The sequence below is a fragment of the Mauremys reevesii genome, linkage group 12, assembly GCF_016161935.1.
Source record: "Mauremys reevesii isolate NIE-2019 linkage group 12, ASM1616193v1, whole genome shotgun sequence".
NCBI lineage: Eukaryota > Metazoa > Chordata > Testudines > Geoemydidae > Mauremys > Mauremys reevesii.
Window position 1 is genome coordinate 31,975,324 of NC_052634.1, and position 24,106 is coordinate 31,999,429.

General features: G+C 51.4%; 4 non-coding genes and 1 pseudogene across 4 annotated transcripts; 4 read left to right on the plus strand and 1 right to left on the minus strand.

Moving 5' to 3' along the window:
• LOC120375680 overlaps nucleotides 1-24,106 on the plus strand; it is a 1,085,709-nt pseudogene that overhangs the window by 176,595 nt on the left and 885,008 nt on the right.
• TRNAS-GCU lies at nucleotides 8,377-8,458 on the minus strand. Its single transcript has one exon. It is a non-coding gene; the product is annotated as a tRNA-Ser (tRNA).
• On the plus strand, nucleotides 12,717-12,798 carry TRNAS-UGA. The gene has a single exon. It is a non-coding gene; the product is annotated as a tRNA-Ser (tRNA).
• Nucleotides 14,313-14,385, plus strand: TRNAF-GAA. Its single transcript has one exon. It is a non-coding gene; the product is annotated as a tRNA-Phe (tRNA).
• Nucleotides 23,456-23,528, plus strand: TRNAR-UCG. Its single transcript has one exon. It is a non-coding gene; the product is annotated as a tRNA-Arg (tRNA).

Genomic DNA, 24,106 nt, shown 5'->3' on the forward strand with positions numbered 1-24,106 from the left:
CGCAGGACTCTCTCTCCTCCTCCAGCAACTATAGTCCTGCACTACCGGATCCGTGGGTCCTGCCCTGAGTCCCTGCATCCCCCTGCTTTGTCTCCATTCCCTGCAGGCCGGAAAAATGTCAGGGGAGGCTGCTCCTCCCTTCACTCGGAGCTTCCGCTCATATCAGCCAGCTGCAGCCTCATCTCCTGGAACTCGGGCAGCTGTCGCTTGATCCGGTCGTACAGTCACACACTGACTGGCTCCCCTGCCTGGATGCTCTTGTGGAAATCCCACAGGTGACGCTGCAGGACTTGGCACTGTTGGTTGCTTTAATGTTGTGGTGTTTCCCAGGCCACCAGAACAAAGCCGCCAACTCCTCCCTCACCGACTCTCACCAATCCCCCTGGTTGCCATAGGACCCTCTGATGATTTCCCGTTCTGCCAACACTGCCAGGCCTCGCCCCCCCGCCCCTTTATCTTGCAGGCTCTGGCTGTTCAGCTTCAATATCCTCTGCCGTGGGTCAGGGACAGGGGCGGCTCCAGGCACCAGCACAGCAAGCTGCGAGGGGTGGCCTGCTGGTTGCTGTGAGGGTGGCAGGAGGTCCCCTGGTGATGCAGATTAGGCGGCATGCCTGCGGGAGCTCTGCCAGTCCTGCGGCTTCAGCGGCAATTCGGTGGTGGTTACGCCGAAGGCACAGGACCGGCAGACCTCCCGCAGGCATGCCGCCGAATCCGCCTTACCAGAGGACCTCCTGCAGGTGTTGGGATAGATCTGTATTACATTATATACTAATGTTAGATGTGTAGAAAGTGTGACTAGAAAGGAGCAGTGTGACGGTGCTGCCTGTGGGAGCTAGCTGAGGTCACTCAATCAGGGTGAACTGCAAACAAAACGGGGCAGACAAACCCCAAATGCTGGTGGTTATTCTAATACTTAGATTTACCAACCAGCACAAAACAGCTTCTGTAGCACCTCACTGGTTACTCAGAAGTCCAAACAACGCAGTTCCCTTAAAGTGCCCAGCCTCAGGCCTCCGTCCAGACACACATGTCAGATATGATGATGATTCCTGAAAATCTGATCTCATCATATCAAAGAAAAGGTTCTTCCAATCCCAAAGGATCAGCCACACACCCAGGTTCAATTATAACTTAGATCTTACCCAGAATACACGCTATAGCCAATTCTTATTAACTAAGCTAAAATTTATTAAAAAAGAAAAGAGGGAGAGAGAGAGAGTGTTGGTTAAAAGATCAATATACAGACAGACTTGAATTCAATTCTCGAGGTTCAGATGCATAGCAGAGGTGAGCTTGTAGTTGCCAAAAGTCCTTTTAGAAATAGTCCATAGGTTATAGTCCAATGTCCATATTCAGGGTGGCTCCAGTCAGTGACTGGGGATCTCAATCCTTATGACTTAAGGTTTCCCCCTCTTGAAACCCAAAGCAGATCTGAGATGAAGCAGGATCATGTCCCAGGCTTCTTATATATTTCCAGCAGCCTTTCAGCCTGAGAAAACAATAGGCTTAACTCCTTCTCCCAAACATCCTGACAATTAGCACAGGGTAATTTACCCATTAAACAGTTCAGATCCAGGTTAGCACAACCTTCAAAGAGACACAGAGACAATAATACTATTTCACTCAAGTATCATCATAAATGTTAATATTCCTTTTTTGATCTTTGAATTAAAACTACAGCAATAGACAAGACTTGTTTGCTGACATCACAAGACCTGAGCAAACATCTCCCCTTCTACCTCTAACAGTGCAGACTTGCATTTCAAAGTTCTGTTCATTTACAGATCTTCCTAACCAGTCCTTAAGGTTCACCCATGGGTCAGGTCAGTCTCTGAGGTGAGTTGATTAACACTTTCTGGCCCTGTCACCTTTCAATGAAATATTATATTACACTCATAATGTCACAGGAGGTCAGGAATGGGATGGCAGGGGCTGCGGGTCGGGAGTGAGGGGCACTGGTGTAGCTGGAGGAAGCCCAGGGGGCTGCGGGTCAGGAGTGAGGGGCACCGCTAAAGCTGGGAGGAGCTCAGAGGGCTGTGGGTCGGGAGTGAGGGGCACCAGCAGAGCTGTGAGTCTGGAGGTCTGGACTGGGATAGCAGGGGCTGCGGGTCGGGAGTGAGGGGTGTCACAGAGTCCCCGGGCGATGCTCTGGAACTGCTCCCCACAAAGCCAGTCAGGACTCTCGGGAGCCTCCTCTCGCTCGGAGCAGACTGTCTGCAGGGCAAGAAGCTCACACGGCTTCACCTCCTGGGTCTCTCCTTGGAGCATTCAGCATCCTCTGCCCCTCCGTGCGCTTCCCACAGCGAGTCCTCCCGGGGGGGGTCCTGGGGAAGCCAGAGGGTCCTGCCCCCCCACTGCGCAGTCAGACGTGACTCTCAGCCAGCCAGTAACACAGAGGTTTATTTAGATGACAGGAACACAGTCCAAACCAGGTCTTGCCGGTACAGACAACAGGAACCCCTTTAGTTAGGTCCATCTGGGGCCCCAGGGAGGCCACAGCCCCATTGGGAGGCCCGAGCCCCAGGGGGGCTCCCCTCCATTTCCCAGCCAGCTTCCAAAACTGCCGACCCCCCTCCAGCCCCTCCTCTCTGGGCTTTGTCTCCTTCCCAGGCCAAGAGGTCACCTGATCTCTTTGTTCTCCCACACCTTTAGCATCCCCTTGCAGAGGGGACGGGCCTGGCCATTAGTTGCCATGGAGACTTCGTCACATGACCCACTCTAGACGAAGTGAGGCAGAGTTTGGGCCAACGTCAGTTTGGAACAGCCCGACTGAGCCCGGCAGTTTTCTCCAAGTATCTGCTGCCGTAAACCGCATGTCATGTGGACGTGCGAACCCCAAAGGTGTCTTTCATGTTTGATACATAAGGCCAGTTACGGGGAGGTTTCCATGGCCAGGCTTGAGGGTTAAGCAGCTGGGCTCTAACAGCTGCCTCCTCAAAAGGAAAAGGGGCCTCAGCACCCATAAAAATAACTGGTTGCAAAAATCAATCATCCTGCATCCATCACCACTTTAAATTCTGACCTCTCCTGCCCGACGTGTCTTTGTTTAGCAAACAAGCGAACTGGGGAACTCTGTGGCTGTTACCCTCTAAGTCAGTTGAAAGTTACACAAGCTATATTCCTCTTCATAGAATATTTATTTTAAAGTTTATCAAAATAAATTCCATTTGAAATAGAAATAATTACAGTCTACACTGGGGCTCTATTTTCATACATGCTATTTCTCTCCCATGTTCCCCCACTCTAATTCCTTTGGAGTGAGGTTTTACTTTCAAGATTAGCCACCATTTCCAATATAGTAGGAGGGGCAGGGAGAGAACTAGAAGAAAACCTGAATTATATTGTAACCCTGCATCTTATCACATGATCAGCCTCTTACTTTACACTAATTAACTTCATGTTTAATTTCATTGTTGCTGGTAACAACTTATTCAGATTACAAAATATAAACCTATAGGGCACTTTTCTCTTAATTCCCATTTCCACCCAGTGAGCTTTGTGTGAAATCACATTCTGCAATAACCTAGGAGCCTTCCATTTCTGTGAGTTCATTTCGCCCTGGGTCTTCTCCCATAAGTGTAGGTGGAAGGGCTCTCACACTACGTGAGAAGGCTGAATCATGAGAAAAACCACCTGTGCTCTATTTTCACACTTTCTAATCTTTCAAAGTAGCAGGAGGTGGAGAAGTGATACAAATGCTTAAGACTTAATAGCAAAACTAAGAGACCAAACCACGGAGTCAGGAGTCAGCATTCATGTATCCTGTGGTCTGAACTTGGAATCTGATACATTCCCTCATTGGCTACCATCATTTGCCCAGCATGGAACTGCTTCTTGTTCAGCAAGTCAGCCAGATTGGGACCCATAGGCACGGAATGGCTCTGAAGGAATCAGCTGTTTCTCTCTGTGCTTCATGAAACTTTGGATCCAAATGGTAAAAGACAGTTGTTCCCAATTTAATCATGGCGTCCTTTAGGAGTGTGACCAATGCCACTTAACTAGGGAGCAGCGTTCTAAAAATAGTTTACCTGGGCCACAGGTCACCATAGCTTCCATCTCTAGGGTGAAAATCAAAATCTGCAGTTTCTCCCTGAGTTCTTGTCGAATCTTTGACCTTTCTTGGAGTAATTTTACACGTCTCTGGTGTAGAATTCTTCACCAACCACACAACGTATCAATAGTGATAGTGAGGTATAACTCCCCCAACTATGCCCTTTCATTTCTTTAATCTGGTGGCAGAGATTTAAATTAGGGACTAAATTCAGGTGCAGTTTAGAATCCCTGTAAAACACGAAATGTCAGGTATCTATGGAAAATAGGTCTCTTTCTGCAGCTATAGAACATTCAACACGGATTTCATTTTCTACATATTTGCAGCATCTCCCAGGGGTGAGCTGAACCGAAATGTCACTTCCATTTCCCCATCCCCACCTAGACAGGAATTGCATTTCCCAAATAATAGGCAACACGCACCTGATTAGGAAGGCGATATCTTCAGGAGTCCCCTCCTGCAGGGCCTGGGCCACAACTGCTTTGGGGGCCAAATGCAGGGGTATCGTGCTTAGTTCCAAGCCATTTGCTAGGGACTCGTCTTCCCAGCCCTTTAGAAAAAATACTGACCTAACCAATTGAACAACAGGGGGATTGGGATGGTGATGGGGAATAAAGAACAGGGAGCTGCAAAAGGCAGAAGCAGGCAACTCATCTAGGGGAGCTGAGAGACCACGGGGAACATGGTGCAAAGGTCACTCGGTGGGAACTTTCATTTGTGATTTTTTTTTAAATAATCTTTGGCCAGCCGGAATCAAGGCATTTATTACAGGTCTCTCATATGTGGATTTTCTGATGTCTAATAAGGCTGGAGCTCCGATTGAAGCCTTTCCCGCACTCAGAGCACGTGTAGGACGTCTCTCCACTGTGGATTCTCTGATGTGAGACGAGGGCTGAGCTATAACTGAAGCGTTCCCCACACTCAGAGCATGTGTAGGGCACCTCCCCTGTGTGGATTCTCTGATGTGTGATCAGGGCAGAGCTCTGCTTAAAACTCTTCCCACACTCAGCGGATGTATCAGTCTCTTGTGGTGTACTTGTTAAGTGTGTGGGAAACCCCCCCTATGCCATTCATCATTGTCTATCAGTCTATATAAAAGGTCATAGACATAGGCGTGGGTACTCAGCTATTTAGGTAACAAGCTATAGGTCAACTTTGCTTTCTGAATAAAAGGTCTTAATCTAGAGATGCTCACTTTGCCTTAGCTTAACATACAGGATATGGCCTGTAGGTCTCTTGCATTACAGGCAAACTTATTTTAATATAAATCTATAAACCTAATACAATACATCAAATAATAGATATCTATATATATATACACACAAGCAGTTTAGTCCTATAGGCTACAGCACAAAGCAGGGCTCAACCCTCAGCATAAACTAAATGAGCTGCCCACAGATTCTGGCAGCCACAATGAGCCATTTGGTGTGAGAGCTCAGACCTGCCCCTGTCCCAGAGGGAGGGGGTCATCTGTGACAGGCTGGACCACTGACCTATCAGCTCTTAACTCCCAAACTTTCAGTAACTCTATTGTCAGTGCCTGTGAGTGTAATTTAAACCACGAGAATAGCCACACTGGGCTAGAACAAAGGCCCATCTAACTCTACATTTTGTCTTCTAACAGTAGCTGACACCAGGTGCCCCAAAAGCCACTCCCCTAGGCACTACTGCAAGTTGAACCCACGATCTCCTGTTTAAAAAGCAATCGCTTTAACCAGCTAAGCCACAGTGCCTGCCTGTAGCTAAAGGACAGTGTCTGCCCACACCTGACTCTCTGCCAGACCCCACCGGGGCCTGACACACTTTGCTTGTGTTTGGATTCTGCAAAGCAGAGGAGCAGGTGAGGTTTTCCTTGCAAGCTCTGTGTGTGTGTGTGTGTGTGTGTGCGTGTGTGTGTGTGTGTGTGTGTGTGTGTGTGTGTGTGTGTGTGTGTGTGTGTGTGTGTGTGTGTGTGAGAGAGAGAATCTTTGGCCAGGTCTGCACTACAAAGTTATTTCAGCATCATTATATTGCTCAGGTATGTGAAAAACACACAACGCTCCCTCGGTCGGCAGCTTGTGGCTGGTGCACACACTGCAATGCCACGTCTGGCGACAAAACTACCCTGTTTTGGTGACAAAATAAAACCACCTCGACAAGAGGCCTAGAGCTTTTTGCAGCAAACTTAAAGCAACAAATTGTTAGTGTAAATGCTGCTGATCATTATATCACCATACCTGGCCTTCACCAGTATGCCGTGAACTTGCCTGCCCTCCAATCCTGCTACACAGCCATGGGCCCCTCCCCTTTCATAGCTCCTGAAAGTTCTGATAGCTGAGCCGCTGTCTGCCCTGGGGCTGGGTTGATAAAACTGCATTGCTTGGGGGGGATGTAATTTTTTTAAACCCCTAAGTAATGTAATTACACCGACCTAATTTTGTAGCGTAGAACTGTGCAAAGGATCACTCACACAACGCGGGAGTAAACCTTTCCCTGCTCCTCTGCTTTATAGAATCCAAACACGAGCAAAGCTTGTCAGGGCCCAGTGGGGATTGACAGAGAGTCAGGTGTGGGCAGACATGAGGCTTTAAGTAACAGCAGGCGCCATGGCTTAGCTGGTTAAATCCACTGTTTTGTAAACAGGAGATCCTGGGTTCAACTCCCAGTGCTGCTTTTGGGGCACCTGGTATTGGCTACTGTCAGAAGACAAAATTCAGAGCTAGATGGGCTATTGGTCTGGCCCAGTGTGGCTGTTCTTATGGTTTAAATTACACTCACAGGCACTGACAATAGAGTTACTGAAAGTTTGGGAGTTAAGAGCTGATAGGTCAGTGGTTCAGTCCCCTCAATGCGGTTTCACCATTTCCACTTGCTAAACTCCCTCCCACCCTTCTGGGCTCCTAGAGCAGGGGACTGAGCCTGAGCCCAGACACGGACACTGCAACTTTACAGCCAAAGCCACATGACCTTGGTTAATATGACATGGGCCAGCCATGGGTGTTTCATTCCACTGAAGTCATATCCTAACATTATGTCTACACTGTGATTAACAGGCCCAGGGCACCTGTCCCAAACCCTGGGTCAGCTGACTCAGGGTTATGGAGCTGGGGCTGCAAGACTATAAAATTACAGTGCAGACATATGGGCTTGAGCCCAACCTCTGAGCCCCACGAGGGGGGAGGGTTTCTGAACCCAGGCTTCAGCGTGAACACAAATATCTGCACCACAGTTTTTAGCCCCTCAGCTTTAGCTCCAGGAGCCCAAGTCAGATGACCCAGGCCAGCCCTGCTGCCATCTTTTTCCCAGGAGAGATGGACTCTAAGGGGACGTCTCCATTGCAGTGTAAGCCCAGGTGTGGCACGCTGTGCTCAAAGCAGCACCTGGAAGCCCCATATTCACCACTCTCATATAATGATGAGATGGTTTGTACAAAGTCTGCCTGGTGAGGTATCATTTCAAAAGTCTTGATCTGTTGAACATTAATATTGTGTTGGATTGTGTGTGCTCCCATTGGTTGGGAAGTTATGAAGTTTTGCTCTGTGTGCGTTACTGGGATATGTTATGAGGTTGGGAAATGCCCCCCACCAGCCTTTCAGGTGCGACAATGGAGGAGCCAGACTCGCTGCTGGCCCATTGAAGGGATCCACACTCCCAAGGACTATCCCAGGAACCGTGTACAATGCAGGCTTCTCCGAGATAGCACAGCGACAATGGACACTGCTTGACTCACATTGTAGCAAAGGAGCTTCCTAGCAAGTTGGAAGAAACTATGAAAGAGGGGAAGAGACATCATGACTTGGCCTCTCTCCCCCACAACTCAGCAGCTGGAAACACACCTGGAGGACAAAGACTGAACTGAACTGATTCAGAAATCAGAAGAGAATAATAACAATAATACTTGCAAACCAAAGTCCCCAACCAGACTAGTACTGGTTTTTCAGCAGAAAATTTTCAGTTTGCGGAATTTTATTTTCTGAGTCAGACCTTGCCAAGGGAAGCAGGGAGAAAATGTTTGAGTTGCCTCCTTCAGAGCAGCTTGGCCTAGACACTAGCTCTGGTTCACTGCTCTGGCCTTGCTTGGGTTGAGGGTATTTTAATAATTTGGGCAGGTCCCAGGGTGTTTGGGGGAGATGATGAGGATGTTCCCTTTTGAGATAAAAACTAAGAAATACAGCACTAGAGAAATTTTTTTTAAGAAATCTGGGATTTAGACATTTTATTTAAAGCAAGGGAGTTCTGAGTTTCTGAGAAGGTTTTTGTTTGCAAGAAGGAACATTGTTTGATCTGTCATTGTACCAAAGGGGTACATGTTTGTCTACAAAGGAGGGGCGACGACTAAAAGCATCCGATGAGGATGGGATTCGAACCCATGCGTGCAGAGCACAATGGATTAGCAGTCAATCACCTTAACCACTCGGCCACCTCATCTGAGCTGACAAGAAAAAGACAGGAGGAGAAATCTAAGGCCAGCAGAGCTAGGGACAATAAGGAGTTTTTAAACACTAAGCGGAAGCAGGGGCTGAATGAGCTCCCCCCTCACATCTAGTGAGGAGCTGGGGGAAAGACTTCAGGAACAGACCGTGTTTGCACAGACACACCTACTCTGCCTAGCTATGCAGCATGATGGAGCCACTTTCCCAAAATGACCAGTTTTGGCTGCTGGTGGGTTACAAATCACTTTAGCATTGAGTGGAATGAAAAGTTATTATCCTTCCTGTATGAGTGAGGGGCAGCAGAACATACCTAGTCTGTCCTGATGGAGGGCTGGGTGGGTGAGGAATAGCTTTTATTGGACTGCATAGAAGCCATTGAGAACATCATCCTAAACCAGGGGTCCCCAAACATTTCACTCTGTGCCCTCTTATCCATGGCTGTGGACCCTCGGAAACCACAGTCGGAAACCGAGGCTGGGAGTGGGGCTGTTGCTTGCTGGGGAGAGGGGTGCAGACAGGGATAAGGGGGTCGAGGCCAAGCTGGGCACTAGAGCCCCAGGCTGAGGGTGGGGTTGGGGAAGAGCTGGGACAGAGTGGGGCTCAGTGCTGCTCCCTCCATGGGGGCTGGCTCAGACCCTGAGGTGCCCCTATGAATGTTCCTCTGTGTCCCCCTAGGAGTCATGCCCCACATTTTGGGAACCACTGAACCCTTCTCACTAAGCAGGGGCTAGTGATGCCAAAGCCCAGGGAAAGGGAGAACAAGTGCAGGGCCCCCAGCACTGGAACCATGTGAAGGGGCTGCAGGAGAGGGGCAATGGCTGGTGGCACAGGGAGTTAAGGGCAAAGGGGGCACAGGAGGGGGCAGGAGTTAGGGGTGAAGGAGGTGCAAGGGTTGGGAGTGCAGGAGCTAGCGGTAAAGGGGGAGTGGGGATCATCCAGGGGCAATGGGGAAGTGCCAAAGTACAAGCTTTGCTCAGGGCACCATTTTCCCTAATGCTGGTCTGAGCAAACAATTGGAAATGACCCTTCAGTGAGAACAGAACCATAGTGTAGAAAAGCCCCTTTGTTAAGTGGTGGTGGCTGAGGGCTTAGGGAGATGGGTTAGAAAACAACAGGTGTTTTTCTGTGGAGGTTTGATTCTTGCCTGCTGGGCAAGGCTGGTGTGTGGTGTCTCCATGGCTGCACTTTCAGTGTCTGATCACCCACGGTGTCACAGGGAGCCAAGTCTAGACATATTCAGAGGCTCTATGCCAGGGTTTCTCAAACTTCCTTTCACTGCAACCCCCTTCAGCTAAAAAAAAACAAACCTTACTATATGGCCCTGGAAAGAGGGACCAAGCCCCTCCACACCAGGCAGGGGCAGGGGGGAGCCAAAGCCTGAGCCCTGCCCCAGTTAAGGGAGGGCAAAACCAAAGCTTGAGGGATTCAGCCCTGGGTGGTGGGGCTCAGACTTTTGGCTTCAGCCTCAGGCACCAACAAGTCTAATGCCAGCCCTGGCAGCCCCATTAAAACAGGGTTATGACCCACTTTGGGGTCCTGACCCACAGCTTGAGAACCACTGCTCTATGCTGAGGGGAGAGAGTTTTCCTGTGGGTGTAGTTAATCCACTTCCCCAAGAGGTGGCAGCTATGTCAGTGGGAGAAGCTATATCGGTGGGTGCGCAAGCTGTGGTGGTTGCCACATTTAAGAAGTTTAATCAAACCCCATTTTTAAAACCACCTGTGGTCTGGGAATGGCAACGGAGCTCAATGAAGCAGGGTCTGTCCTTCAAAGTCCTGGAGATCACAATTCTATACTCCTGTTGTCATGGGGGTATAGCTTAGTGGTAGAGTGCTTAACTGCAGCTCGAGTGGTCCTTCGTTCAAACTCCTGTGTTCTCTTATAACCTTCTTTCTTTTTTTTAAAAAAAGGAAAACATTTATTTTTCCATTCTCCATTCTGTTCAGGAGCTCCACTATACGGGGGTGCTTGATATGAATGTAAACACTCAACATTTCTCTGTCCAAATGCATAAAAACCTAGCGAAGCTGTCCATCAGCTGAAATCCGTTCCAATCCTCTAAGTGTCTAGTTTATGTTTTCATCAATTAAACAAAGATATCATAGGAATGTACATTTGCAGATCCCTTTCTCCAGGAGCTGTGCTGTGCAGAAGAACAAGAGCCACATCCAGCTGCAGTTCAGGAATCTGATGACCAAAGAGCCAATAAATGTTCTGAGGGCTGGAGAAAATTGCCTTCTAGTGAGCTATTGAACGAGCTCAACCTGTTTAGCTTATCAAAAGAAGATTGAAAGGTGACTTCACTGAAGTGTTGAAGGGCCTTAATGGACAGAAGAGATTGGCTATTAAAGGGCTCTTTAATCGAGCAGAGAAAGGCATAACAAGACCCAATCGCTGGAAGGTGAAAAGAGACAAATTCATATTACAAATAAGACACAAATATTCAACAGCGAGGATGATTCACCACAGGAACAAGCTACCAAGGAAAGTGGTGGATTTGCCATCTCCTGATGTCATTTAATGAAGACTAGATGGTTTTCTGGAATGTGTTTGCCCCAAAAGTAGCTCTTGTGTCATTCAGGAGGCCTGTGATATGCAGGGGGTCAGATTAGATGCTCTAATGGTCTCTTCTGGCCATAAAATTGACTAATTTCTGAAAAACTGAGTGTAGCATTGGGAGCAGCGTCTGATGTTTTCCTGTCTAGCCGGCTTGCTTCCTAGAACGAACGCTCCTTGAGTGGGGTGATCCACAGGGAGTAGCTCAAACCTCCAAAGTGCCTGCCAGGGGCAGGACATTTGCACAGCAAGTGAGGGGTGTGGCAGTGACATCACAAAGTCCTTTTGCAGGACCTCAGACTATTGGTCAAAGACTATTGGTGGGGAGGTGGTGACCTCACAGAGAGATGCTGACATCAGCCAGGCAGGACAGGGATGAGGGGCCAGGGAAACCTCAGAGACCCCTGTGGCTTTGCTTCAGCAAGTCTCCTTCTCAAGTTCTCTTTGAGGACTGAGAGAGTATTCGGGTTCACGTACGTGAGCGCCAGGAGGAACCTCTTTCAAGTTTTCTCCTGCCCTTTTCCTGATTTTACTAGAAAACAGCCATCCCTGTTTAGAAGGTAAGAGCCTCCTTGAGATTTGAAACCTGTTCAGTCTGATCCATCTGGTGACAGTTGAATTCTAGGCATGGAAAACAGGAACTTAAGGAGGCAGAATTTTATTCCGCACCTGGGATTTTGTCCCTTAGGGTTTGTTCTTTTTGTTTCACCTTTTCCTCCATCCATCCCTTCCTCCTTTCTCTTCGTCTCTTGCTTTTTTTGTCCTTTCACCTGTTCCCCTCCCAACACCAGGAGCAGTGTGTGTGTGTGTGTGTGTTGCGGGGGAGTGCTCTGCAGCTCCCACTGTGGGAGGTTCACCCAAAAATGTGGGACTGAAATAGTGCTTGGGCAGTGATCCCCACCGGTGACCTGGGCCATCCTTTGAGCTCTCTGGTGAGAACCCTCAGCCTCCCATCCTGTCTCTACCCTGATTGGCTGAGCAGGGGGTTATTGACAGGGAGGAGACTCAGGTCCTTGTTGTTCTCTTTGAAGACCAAGGAAATAAGTCATAACCTGTTATATGTTGACAAATTTTAGTGCTTTGCTGCATTAATGGTCTCTGAGCAGTTCATGATTCTCTCTAACATTGCAGTTCTCCTCAAATACTTGCTGAATAATTACTGTGCACTGTTGTTCGTCTGGAGCTCATCTGCGAGCACTTTATTCAGGTCATTCAGTGTTTGAAATTCACGATCTGATGGTTAGTTTCAAAATCAGGGCTCTTGGGTCCTATTCCCAACTCTGCCACTGGCTGGCTGTGTGACCTAAGACAAATCAATTCTCCTTTCTCAGCCTTAGCTTCTCCCTCTTTCAAGTAGGGATAATAATGAACCGCTCCTACCTACCTCACAGTGGGTGGAGGATGGGTATCCATTGGAGAGTGTCACTAGGAGTATCAGAGGGGTAGCCATGTTAGTCTGGATCTGTAAAAGCAGCAAAGAGTCCTGTGGCACCTTATAGACTAACAGACATATTGGAGCATGAGGTTTCGTGGGTGAATACATCTGACATAGTTAAGCAAAGAGAACAAACCCCAAATCCCCCCTGTGCTTTGGGAGCCAGGTTTGCTGTGGGAATTCTGTAGTTCAGATGACTTCACACCTGGGCATTGGGATTCTTTACCAGTTTCTCTGGCATTCAGGCAGTCTTGTGCTCACAGCTGTGATGGCCAAGTGGTTAAGGTGTTGGAGTTGAAATCCAATAGGGTTCCCCTGCGCAGGTTCAAATCCTGCTCACAGCAAGGCCTGTGTTTTAGCCAGTCTCTCACCCGGGCAATACCTCTGTACAACCCCCTGAGACACTCTCAATTCTCTCCCCACCCCAAGGAAATCCTGTTCTGCTCCTTTCATGGAGATCCCTGGGACACCACCTCACACTGTGTCTCAGCACCTGAAGCCTCTGCCACTCACCTGGTGCCCCATAGATCAGACATAGCCCTGGTTCTGCTCCTCTCTCCAGGGTGTGAAAGAAGCTGAGTCAGCGAATCCATGGGAGCTGTAGTACCAATAGAGAAAAAATAGGTGCTCAGCGCCCACTGGCAGCCAGCTCCCCCCGCACCCCACTACAGGCCTTGCTGACAAGCTCCTGCTCTTCCCCTTCAGCACCTCCCACTTGCCAGTGATCAGCTGTTCAGTGGGGTGCAGGAGGGGCTGGCAGGGGATGGGGAGGAGCAGGGACGGGAAGAGGTGGGGGAGGGAGAGGAATGGGGCAGGAAGGTGCAAGCCGGGAAGAGATGGGACAGGGGTGGGGCCTTGGGGGAAGGGGTGGAGTGGGGGCAGGGCCTGGGGTGGAAAGAGGGGGCTTTGTCACAGATCCCTCTAGGGTCAGCCCTGAAGGGAAGCACTGACTGTCACAGTGACAATACAACTGACCAGCCTTGCGCGGGAGGCTGAGGGAGATCCGCACTCACCAGGTCTCTTCTCTCCCCCATGGTGAGCCAGACACTGCTCTCTCCTGGCTCTCACTCTAGCAGCTGGACGCCAAGGAGCCATTTCCCCACAGGAAGTGCATTGAGTGCCCCTGTGGTGCTGGGGGGCTGGCGCTGCTGCTGCCTGTGGGGCTGGCAGGGGGGCTGATGTCTGCACAGACTCTCAGCTGCCAGGCCGGAGGGGGCACTTGGGACCTTACCAGACTGGCTCAGTGAAGATGGGGGGTTGACAGAGCAATACAGACGCTCTCCAGAGCACGGAGCAGCAGCCGCCCATGCAGCCAGGCAATGAGCATTTCCCACAGCCTGGAGCCGAGGGGGAGGCGCCAGCTGCTGTTCCAGCTCCTCGGGGACAGGCCCTGTCAGCCAACAGCCACTTCTTACTCCCCACAGCTAAGGGCGCTGGGTTCCTCCGGTGGGGGTGTGGAGCAGCCGTTCGTTTTCCTGTTCGCACTCCTCTGCGGTGTGAAAATCGGGGAGGGGAGGCAGAAGCCCCACTTCCCTCCCGAAATGACGCCCAGTGGGGGAAGCCAGGACAACAGGGTGGGGTGGCAAGTGGTGGCCAGACTCTCACCGCCAGGGTCTAGTCTAGCTCAGGGTCCAGCTCAACCTCCTTCCCGCGCCACTGGCCCCCAGTCCCCTTCCACCACCAGGTCAACCCGGGCACTAGGGCAGGAATGGGGTGAGGCAGCAAGTCAAGCTGAGCAAGGCAGGCAAAAGCGAGTCTTGTCTTCATGGGCACCTCCCAATGACGTCCTTTTTGTGTGCAGCTGCTGCAAAAACCTCCCGGGCAGAGAAGCAACAGGCCCAAACATTACCACACAGCTGCTAAAGTAGCTCAGTTGGGAGAGCGTTAGACTGAAGATCTAAAGGTCCCTGGTTCAATCCCAGGCTTTGGTAGGCCCTTTCATCCCTCTTTGTGCCCTGCTGGCTTGTTCTCCGGGAGCACAGTGCTGTGTCAGCACCCAAGATGAGCAGGGCTGCCCTAGAGCATTTAGGGGTCTGGAATAAAGCATTTTTGGGAGCCCGTTCAATTAAAAAAAAGTTGCAATACTGTATTCTCATGGGGCCTGGGGTAAATTGCCCTGCTTGCCTCCCCTCTGGGTGGCACTGATGGTGAGTCTCTGATCTTGGGCTCTGCAGTAGGAAAACATAGAATGGGCTTCTGCCCCTAGTTGGCCCACCTGACCTTTAACAAGGAGAGATGGGAGCTGCCTTTCCCAATATGTCAGGGAGAGAGCAAGGCAGGGTGACCCTCAGGAATGGTGCCAGAGGGCTGCTGGGCAGTGACAGGCAGGGAGTGGGGGTGAAAACTCCTCTGCGCAGCTGAGCAAGGGCAGTACCAGGGAAGGGGCATCTGTGAAAGTGGCCATGTGGAAGGGATTTGGGGGTCCAGGAGGAGGCACTTGCTGTTCAGTGCCTTGGAGCAGCTGGACTTGGCCATGGTGGGTGTTCAGGAAATGCACATTAACAACTCTAGGGTAGCTTGCTGGGCAGAGGGTGATGGGAGGAAGGGCCTCCTGGCCAGGGAAGAACGATGGGGTTGGAGTCTTGTTCTTCACATTCGCGGTGCGAGTACAGAAGGTGGTGGAGCTCCAACCAGGGAGGGCATTACTGGTGGGCTTTGTGCTCTGTGGCACTGGTTACTGCTATATTAGTGTGTATGGTCTCCAGTTAAGGCATGAGAGGGAAGATCAAAGGCTCCCTTCCTCTGGGCTGCATGGTGTTTGTTGTTGAGGGGGAGGGTGGGTTAATTGTGTCAGCCGGCCTGAGCACCGCTGGTCCCATTTTCCCAACTGTCAGAGGAAATATTTTTACAATGAGCACTACCTGGCACAGGTCTGTAGTGAGGTTGGCTTGGAGGAGCTCACTCCAGCCACAGAGGGGGTTCATCTTTCTGCGGGGACAGACCAGGACTCGCATTGACCGGATTTATGCTCAGCTTTTGTGTCTTTAGCATGTTGCTTCTCAGATTCTTTCTTGGCCTGACTTGTTACACTTTGTCACTTAACAGGACAGAGTTTGTGTACCTTCCTATTATCCTCACTAGGATCTGATTTCCAAATTTTGAGGAATGACTTTTTGCCTCTAACAGCCTCCATTACTCTGCCATGAACCTAGAGTGGCGTTCTGCTGGTCCTCCTATTGTTGTTTCTGATTTAGGGCAAACGTTTCATCTGAGCCTCTAATTGTGGTGTTTTTAAATGGTCTGCATGCTGCTTGCAGGCACCTAACACTTGTGACAGCAGCTCCTTTTAATTCCCATCCAACCATCTATACTTATGCCAATAGGTTACTTTAGGTCTTTAACTTTGAGCGGTAGCTGAGAAGATGGTAAATTGGGCAGAAACCCATTCGACAAACCTCTTCATTTCCTTGTTATTTCCTAACTTCTTCATTCATCCCCTTTTCCTTATTTCCTGGCTGAGGCGGCGGCCTGCCAGGGAGCTCCCTGGCACCTCTGGCTGCCTGGGCTGAAGGCAAGAGGCAGGCCTGGGCATGGTGAGGGCCTCTTGTCCCGTAATGAGGCCGCAGTGCTTCCTGGTCCCCTTTTCCCACCCACACCGGCAGGCGGCTGCTGCGGGAGAACACGAGGGAGGCTCTCGGGATGCTAGGCAGCGCTGTGTGGCTGTCAGGGAAAAGAGCCTTCTTCTCTAAAGATGGCTGGCAGAAAGGTGGTGCTCAGCTCTGTAAGTGACCTGCCCAGTAGCCTCGCTGCCAGGGGATGCAGACATTTCTGTAAGGTGCAGAAAGAGGGTATTTGGCTTCCAAGTTAATATGAGAAATATGCATTTAGGAGATAGAGCTTCCATTCTTTCATCAGTGGCCTAATGGACAAGGCAATGGCTTTTTAAGTCAGAGATTGTGGGTTCAAGTCCCATGTGGGGTGAAAAACTGCCTTCTTACTGTATATTACAAGGAAACCTTGGCCTTATTTTCACCAAGGGAGCTAGGAGATGTTTGAACACAAAATACTGGATCTTGGGAAAAATCCCCCAGAAATGGCATCTTGATAAATGCTTTCTAAACCCATCAGTAGCAAACAGTTAATACTAGTGTTTGTCTGAGACTAGAGGGAAGAGGAGTGTTTACTCTGACACCTCAGTGAGTGAAACAGACGAAAAGAGCAAGGCTGTTCTGAAAGAGAATGGATCTGTCTGGAGACAAAGCAGCCCCTGAGAATGAGCAACGGTGTGAAAAGAAGAGGTTCAAATGGGTGTTAGATGTTAGTTAGTGTTAGAGGGTTTATCCCTTCACCCTCCCATTACTGGGTCCTTCTTGCGTACACACAGAGCAGCAATACCCAAAGTCCGAAGGTGCAAACAATGAGATGTTTATTGGATTGAACTTCCAGCAAGCAATGATTCCAGTTTCCTTCCTCAGTGTCCCCATCCCAGCCCTGACACCACAGAGCCTTGCCTGTGTCCCTGTTCCCATTCTCCCCCTTAGCAAGACATAGGACACGTGGTGACACATTTCCTGATAGGGCCAGGCCTCAAGGTGGAAGGTGTTGATATTCCATTGTCCCACTGCCCCGTGCGTAGTACAGTGCCCTGCACCTTCTCTCGTACGGACGTGCCACACCCGTTCCAATTAGCGTTCCAGACTTCCCACTATAGTGGGCCCGAGAAGGTTGGGTCCAGGTTGTCTAGTACAGGGGGGAGGGGCTTACTCCATTACTTCTAGGTTATTTCCATAGGCAACGTCACACAAGTATACTTAGCAATACACCAGCCGCTGTAATAATCCACAGCAACACCGAGAGACCTGAGCACTGCCGCATGGTCCAACATCCCGGCCACCACTGAAACACCTCCTCTCCTCCTTCGACGGGGTCAAGCTCTTAACGTGCCCAGTTGCAATACGCTGCCGCTGCAGGTTTTCGTGCTTTTGTCCATATCATAAGTCCATTGAATGTCCACAGAGAAATGGGTTATTGTCCAAACCAACTTAACCACGTGGTGTGGAATCAGGCTGTATGCGCTGGTTCGATTATTCACAGCAGTAAGATTCACAGGTCTATCTGTGCACCAAAGCCCAGAGAGCAGTGTGTAGTGTGGAATTTGGTTAGGGGCTGGGGTAATTGTGCCCCCAGTAATATGTACATTTCCAGCAAAACACCTCATACACAGTACACCCAATTGTCCACCCCTTACCATGGGCCATTGGGTGTGCTCCTCCACGGCCATCAGGGAGGGGCACGTTCAAACATCTTCTCTGGATTTACACCATTTTACACACCCCTCCATTGATTCCCAGCGAGCATATCCCCTTCTCATTATTCCCATATGGCTTGTGGGGCCCACCTTAGCTGCCGATTCACTTCCAGATACCACGGTAGCTATTGCACAGGTGCTGGCCTCCTAGGAGAGCATTTTGAATTTCCACACACATCTCCCCCCAGGTCAGCCTTTTGAAGCCATCCTCACCCATGTCATGAGGTTTTCTGTTCATTGAAACACAACAATGCTAACAACAAGACAAACACCACAGACAAACAATACAAAACATAGATTCATGGTATTATGGTTTAGTCTTTTGCTGGCACCAGCTTGCTCGTAGAGTGTCTGAAAAACAAAAGAAACAATTTCCACACACACCCCCCGTGGGGACAGATTAGTGCTTAATAATAATAATACCACTTCCTTTTACAAATTTCCTTGCTAATTGCAGGAAAAACAGAAGAATTACCTCCAGGCTGTCCTTATTTTGTTCTATAGTCAGATAGTGAATTACTCCCCTCACTGGTCATTTATGAAATTCATGAGGTGGTGTGCCTCAGTTTCCCCTCTTGTACAACAGACCAAGTTTGCAATAGTTTCTCTGCTGTACCAAGCATTAAGTTTATCCTCAGGTAATAGCTGAGAGACAGCTTTAGATTTAGCTTTAGCACTGTACATACACCCACACACTCCTTAGGGTTAACTGTCCCCCTTATTTTCAGACTTGACTTGTTTTTTCATCTCCCTTTCCTGGAGGGCCACAATCTGAGTCTTCCAGTAGCTTGTTTGCTGACCAGATGTATTTATTATTTGCAGCTCCGCCTCCTTTGTGCTGCCACTGATGGGCAGTTCTCTCCTTCCCCCATCAGCTAGGTCATTTGCATTCACACCGGCTTTCGGGCTTGGCTTTTGGATCCAAAGCCATCAGCAGCTCAGAGACTGTCTTAAAAGGGACACAATCAACTTCCACCTGAGTTCTGATTACTTTCCACTTTCATCTTCTGCTTCAAAACATACAGATCTGAAAAAGAAACCTCAACCTATTGTGGCTCCCTTTGGAGCCCTAATAGGGTTTGAGCTAAGTACCATGTTTTGTTTGCATTTCTTTTACCCTTTCTCCAATATACACTGCACATGTCCTGGGAAAAAGCACATTCCTTCCATAGTTTAACCTTCATAACATTATGTTACAAACCATAAGTCTCAGTTTAGGTTTTTAAAACCTTACACAATTACACAAAACATTTTGTTTTGTCTAACAGCCCTTGCACTGCAATAATTTTTTTTTACACAACTGTACCCTGATTACACGTCCATCTTGTACAACCAGAGCCAGCCAGGGGCAGGCAAGTTAAGTGCCAATAGAAACCCTGGACATTCCTTTAGTGATTTTGCTTACATTACCCAGGAGTCAAATCATTTTGATGAGATTATCTCTCCGCCTGCTGCCTGCAGCCGTCCCCTATAGACCATTTCTGTGGGCAAAGGGCCCATTTCCCCTCAGAATGGCTGGAAAGGCTTCTCGGGACAAAACATAGTGATGGTAGCAGCCACTTTACCTGACCCTCTTGTATAATTTAATTACTAAGCTTCCATCCAACGTGAGTGCGCAGAGCTGCACATACAGTTACATTTATATAACTGGGTTTTATTATTAAACCAAAAACTACCCTTCTTGTAACACCACAACTGTTGCCTTTTGCTATTTCCACAACTCACAAATGTTTACTTTCCTCCAAACTCTGTATTATTAATTTTTGCAAAACCCTGGGCGGCTGCACTGCAGTGCTGGGGTGACTCTGCAGGGGGAGAAGCTGCTGTGGAGCAATGTAGAGCAGGTGCAGGAAGGAGCCGGGGTCACTGTTCACATTGTGAACTGCACAATTTTCCATATTTGGGAATGTCCGAGAACAATTCTAGGGTAAGGTGAATGCAGAGCAGTGACACTGGAGGTGCCCAGACCTCCAATGGGGGCGGTGTGGAAATTAATAATGGGAAGATCATTTGCGAAATTAGTCGTCACTGACAAGATTTGTCTCTTCTTATTTCATGTTATGGTGTTATTTAGCGGAATCAGGACATATTTTTACTATGTTAATTAAACACTTAATTTTATTTAACTGAGCCAAAAACTTAGTGTCACTTATTTTTTCTCTGTCCTAGCAAGAACTAAATGAATGTTGAGACTTTCTGGAAAGTGCAGCGAGATTAAATGTGGGGAATTCAGTCTCTGTGTTTGTGAGCTGATGTTTTCCTCTCACAGGTCAGTGCCTGCATTGAAATACCAAGAGGGATCTAAGGGCTGGTGTACGCCGGGCAGAGGGGTGTTTGCAGGAGGGGCGGGGCCTCAGGTGGAAGGGGCAGGGCAGGGCGTTAGTCTCCCACAGCTGGCGGTTCATGCCCTGCCCATGGTGTTGCAATGACAGAGGCTGCCCAGGCTGCACTTGTAGCGAGGTTCCCCCACTAGGTGGCCGCACAGAGGCTGCAGGAGACAGGCAGGTGGCAGCAGGGGAAGTGGCGACACAGGAGCTCTCAGCAGCAGGGTGAAGGACAATGCCGTGGAGCGGCAGCGACGCAGAGTGAACAGGGCAAACCGAGAGCCAGTTGAAGGAGTGTCGGCAGCAGAAGCTGAGGTTTCTCTTGATGCCTTCCCCTCCCTCCCCCACCCCTGGGGCTTTGCTGCCCAAGGGGAGTGGGGGTTGGGGAAGGAGAGCGGAGGGGTCTGTTAAAGGAACATTGGATTGGCCTGTCACACTGCAAGGTGAGAAACTGAGGCACAGCACTGCCCAGTGTACTCTGGGGTGGGGGGTTGCTGATGAGCGTAGATTTGAATGTGGTTGTGGGGTTTTCCCAAACTCAGGCTTGATTCTCTTTCCCTTTTAATAGAAGTTCTCATTGGCTCTCCGCCCACGCAGAGCTGGGGAGTGGGGGCGTGTTGCCTTTTCCCCAGGCAGCAGGTGACACCTGCCTGGCGAGTGAGGGTCGGTTTGGGTGACCCCCACTCAGGGCAGGCTCAGGGCGGGTCTCTGACCTTTACTCAGCCCAGGAGGAGTTTTTTGCACTAACATCCCAAGTGTGCAAGTCCGTCCCCGCAGAGCAGCCCCATAGGGTGACCTTAAAGCAACTGTGGAAAACGGGACGGGGGTGGGGGGTAATAGGCTCCTATATAAGAAAAAGTCCAGCCAAACCGGACTGTCCCTTTAAACATGGGACATCTGGTCACCCTGGAGCAGCCCCGCACTCCTGCTCCCCGGTTGGTGCGTTTGTAACCCGGGGGCTGAAGCCGACGCGAGAAAGGGAAGGGAGCGAGCTCGGAGCTCTCCGGCGCCACCTGCTGGGAGCAGAGGGCAATGACTGAGCGACGTCCTGGCTAATTTAAATATCACCTGGTTCTCTGCCGGGTGGCTCCACAGGAGAGCTGGGGAGAGGCCTGAGTGTGGCAGCACCTTATTTGCATATTAAAAGCGGCTGTTTGGGGCCATTGGGGTAAAATAGGAGTAAGTTTTGGGGCTGGGCCCCACATGTTTAGTGCAGGCTGTGGGGAGCCGGGCTGAGCAGAGCCTGCCCCGATGGGGTGTGTGGTCACCCTGAGCTGGGAGCGTGTGGCCAGACATGGGGAGGGGGCGGCGGGGGGGCGTTGTCACTCTTTCTTTTTTGGTGCCTGGGCGGGGTTCTTGTTACCTAATGAAGAGCAGCGGTGGGGGAGGGGAATTGAGACTCTGCTTTGGGGGTTGTTGTGGGGCGCTACACGAGCCACCCGGCGCTGGCTGCTGCTGTGGGACATAGGACAGGTGGGGGCGGGGCTGTCTGGGTCCTTGAGATGAGGGGCGGTTCCTGGTTGGCTGGTGCCGGCCTGCCTAGTGTTTTCTGACAGCTGATCTCCCATTGGCCCTCGCGCGGGGCGGGTCTCTGGAAGCTGGTCTCCCATTGGGCCCTCCCCACTGACGTTTCTGACAGACTCAGCTCCCATTGGTGACGTTGTCTGACAGCGATGCGGGGCGGAGCCGCCAGGGCCTTGTGCGCTCAGAGCTCAGCGCCGCCCGGTCGCGGGGTGACGGGTCCTGCCCGGGGCGGCCGCGGGGTCCCGATGGCAGCGGGGGGCTCTGGCGCCCGCCCGCCCGCGGCGGCGGGGAGCTGCGGGGCCCCCTGCACTGGCCGGGGGCTGCGGCTTCTCCTCACCCCGGTGACTGGGAGCTCCGGGCTCCGCCTGCGGTGTCTGAGCGCCGGGGGCTCCTCTCCTGCCCGGGGCGGCCGGGAGCTCCCGGGGCTGCGGCTCCTCCTCACCCCCCCCCCCGGTGACTGGGAGCTCCGGGCTCTGCCTGCGGTGTCTGAGCGCCGGGGGCTCCTCTCCTGCCCGGGGCGGCCGGGAGCTCCCGGGGCTGCGGCGCTGCAGGGTCTGTGAGCAACGACGTGGGGCTGCGGGGTCCTCCCGCCATCAAGGCCTGTTGGGAAACCCTGGGTCCCTCCGCAGCGGCTGGGAGCTCTGGGGTCACTCGTAGGAGCTGCAGGGTCCATACGCAGTGGGGTGGGGCTGGGGGGCTCCCCGCCACCCATGGCTGCTGGGAGCTCCAGGGTCTGCCTGTGGGGGCTGTGGGGAGATGAGGGGTTTGGGGTGGAGGAGGGGGCTCCAGCCTGCAGGGTGGGGCCGAGGGATTCAGAGTGCAGGAGGGGGCTGTGGGTTGAGGCAGGGGGTTGGGGTCCAGGACGGGGTGATGGCTCTGGGGTGGGGGCAGGGATGAGGGGTTCCAGGTGTGGGAGGAAGCTCTGGGCTGGGGCAGGGGGGTGAGGGCTCGGGGGTGCAAGAAGGGGCTCTGGGTTGGGGGGGTTCAGGGCTGGGGCAGGGGGTTGGGGTGCAGACTTACCTCGGGCAGCTCCTGGTCAGCGGTGCAGCAGGGGGGACCTACTGGCCACTTCCAGGGCGCAGCGCGGTGCCCTAGGACACGTAGGGACCAGCCTGCCTGAGCCCCGCAGCACCGCTGACCGGACTTATAACCTGTTCATCCCACTGGGAGCTCCAGGGTCCCCCTGTCACATGTGGTGGCTGGGAGCTCTGGGATCCACCCACAGCAGCTGGGAGCTGTGGGGTCCAGCCGTGGTGGCATGGGCCTGTGGGAGCCCCTTCCGCCACTGGTGGCTGATAGCTGTGAGGCCCCCACTGGTCGACAGCCCCAGTCTTCCTGCCCCAGGGCTGAGGCGGAAAATGTCACTGAGATCTCTGAAAGTCACAGATTCTGTGACCCCCTTTATATAATCTTAGCCTTAATCGTTGTTGACTGTCTCTCTCAATCTAGAGGTCTGTTCTAGGGCAGATGGGACAGGGAAGACAGAAGCTCACCCCCCAGCACAGGTTTGGGCAGCAATGGCTCTTGGGCTATTTGCTGTGCATGCAGAGGACTTGTCCAGGCCGGTGGAGCAGCTCAGCCAGATGAGGAGCTGGAAGAAGGAGACCTGAGCAGCCTGGAGATCCCTCTTTTTCTCCACAGCCACTGCCTGTCAGCAGGATTCCTCCTCCTCCTCAGTGAGACCAAATCTAAGCACCTAGATAGCTGGTCTGTCCGCTGCACCCCAGTCCCTCATGCCTGAGCCTCCCTGCCAAAGTCCTGTACCTGGCTCCAGAGAATTGTCTCACATCTCGCTGGGAACTCGACTTCTTGTGCCCAGAGAGTCTCGGCCCCATTCAGTAGAGGACCTGAGAAACACAGTGTCGGCCTTTTCCAAAGAAGTGCTTGGAAAGGTTTTGTTCCTGTGACCACGTGGCCTAATGGATAAGGCATCTGACTTCGGATCAGGAGATTGAGGGTTCGAGTCCCTTCGTGGTTGTGCAATTTTACCTTTGTACTGAAAGTCCTGATCCCTTCAGGGCTGGAACCTCTTCTTGGCCGCTCAGGCCAATGCTCTGGCTTCAGCTAGAGCCCCGGGAAGGAGTTGGGGGTTGGGTGTCACAAAGGCTGGGGCATGAGCCCCAGGTGCTTCCAGTCTCGCCTTTGGCCTTCCTGACTTGCCAAAGAAAATGGGCGGCTGCCCGGGCTAGTGTGTGGAGCAGTTTCCCTCTTCCAAGTGTGCGCCTGTCCCTGTGCTGGAGGGTACTTGCTACATAGCACCTTGGGAGCCTGGGTGTTTCTCTGCTTCTCGCCAGCTGGGGAAAAGCCTCTTGGGGTAAAATCTCCTGCCCCACTGCCAAAGTGAGCACCTGGACTGGGAACAGTAAGAGGCCCCACCAGGGGGGCTGGCCCTGCTTTCCTCCCATCTTCTGATGTTGGCCACAAAGCATCAGCAGCTGGTTGTGGGTGGTTTTCAGTGGGGGTTCGGCATGCCAGGGAGCAGCCTGTCTGGGTGTCTCTGTGGCTGTCTGCTGGCCACACATAGGCATGGTTCTCCTCTCCTCTTGCCCTGCCCTT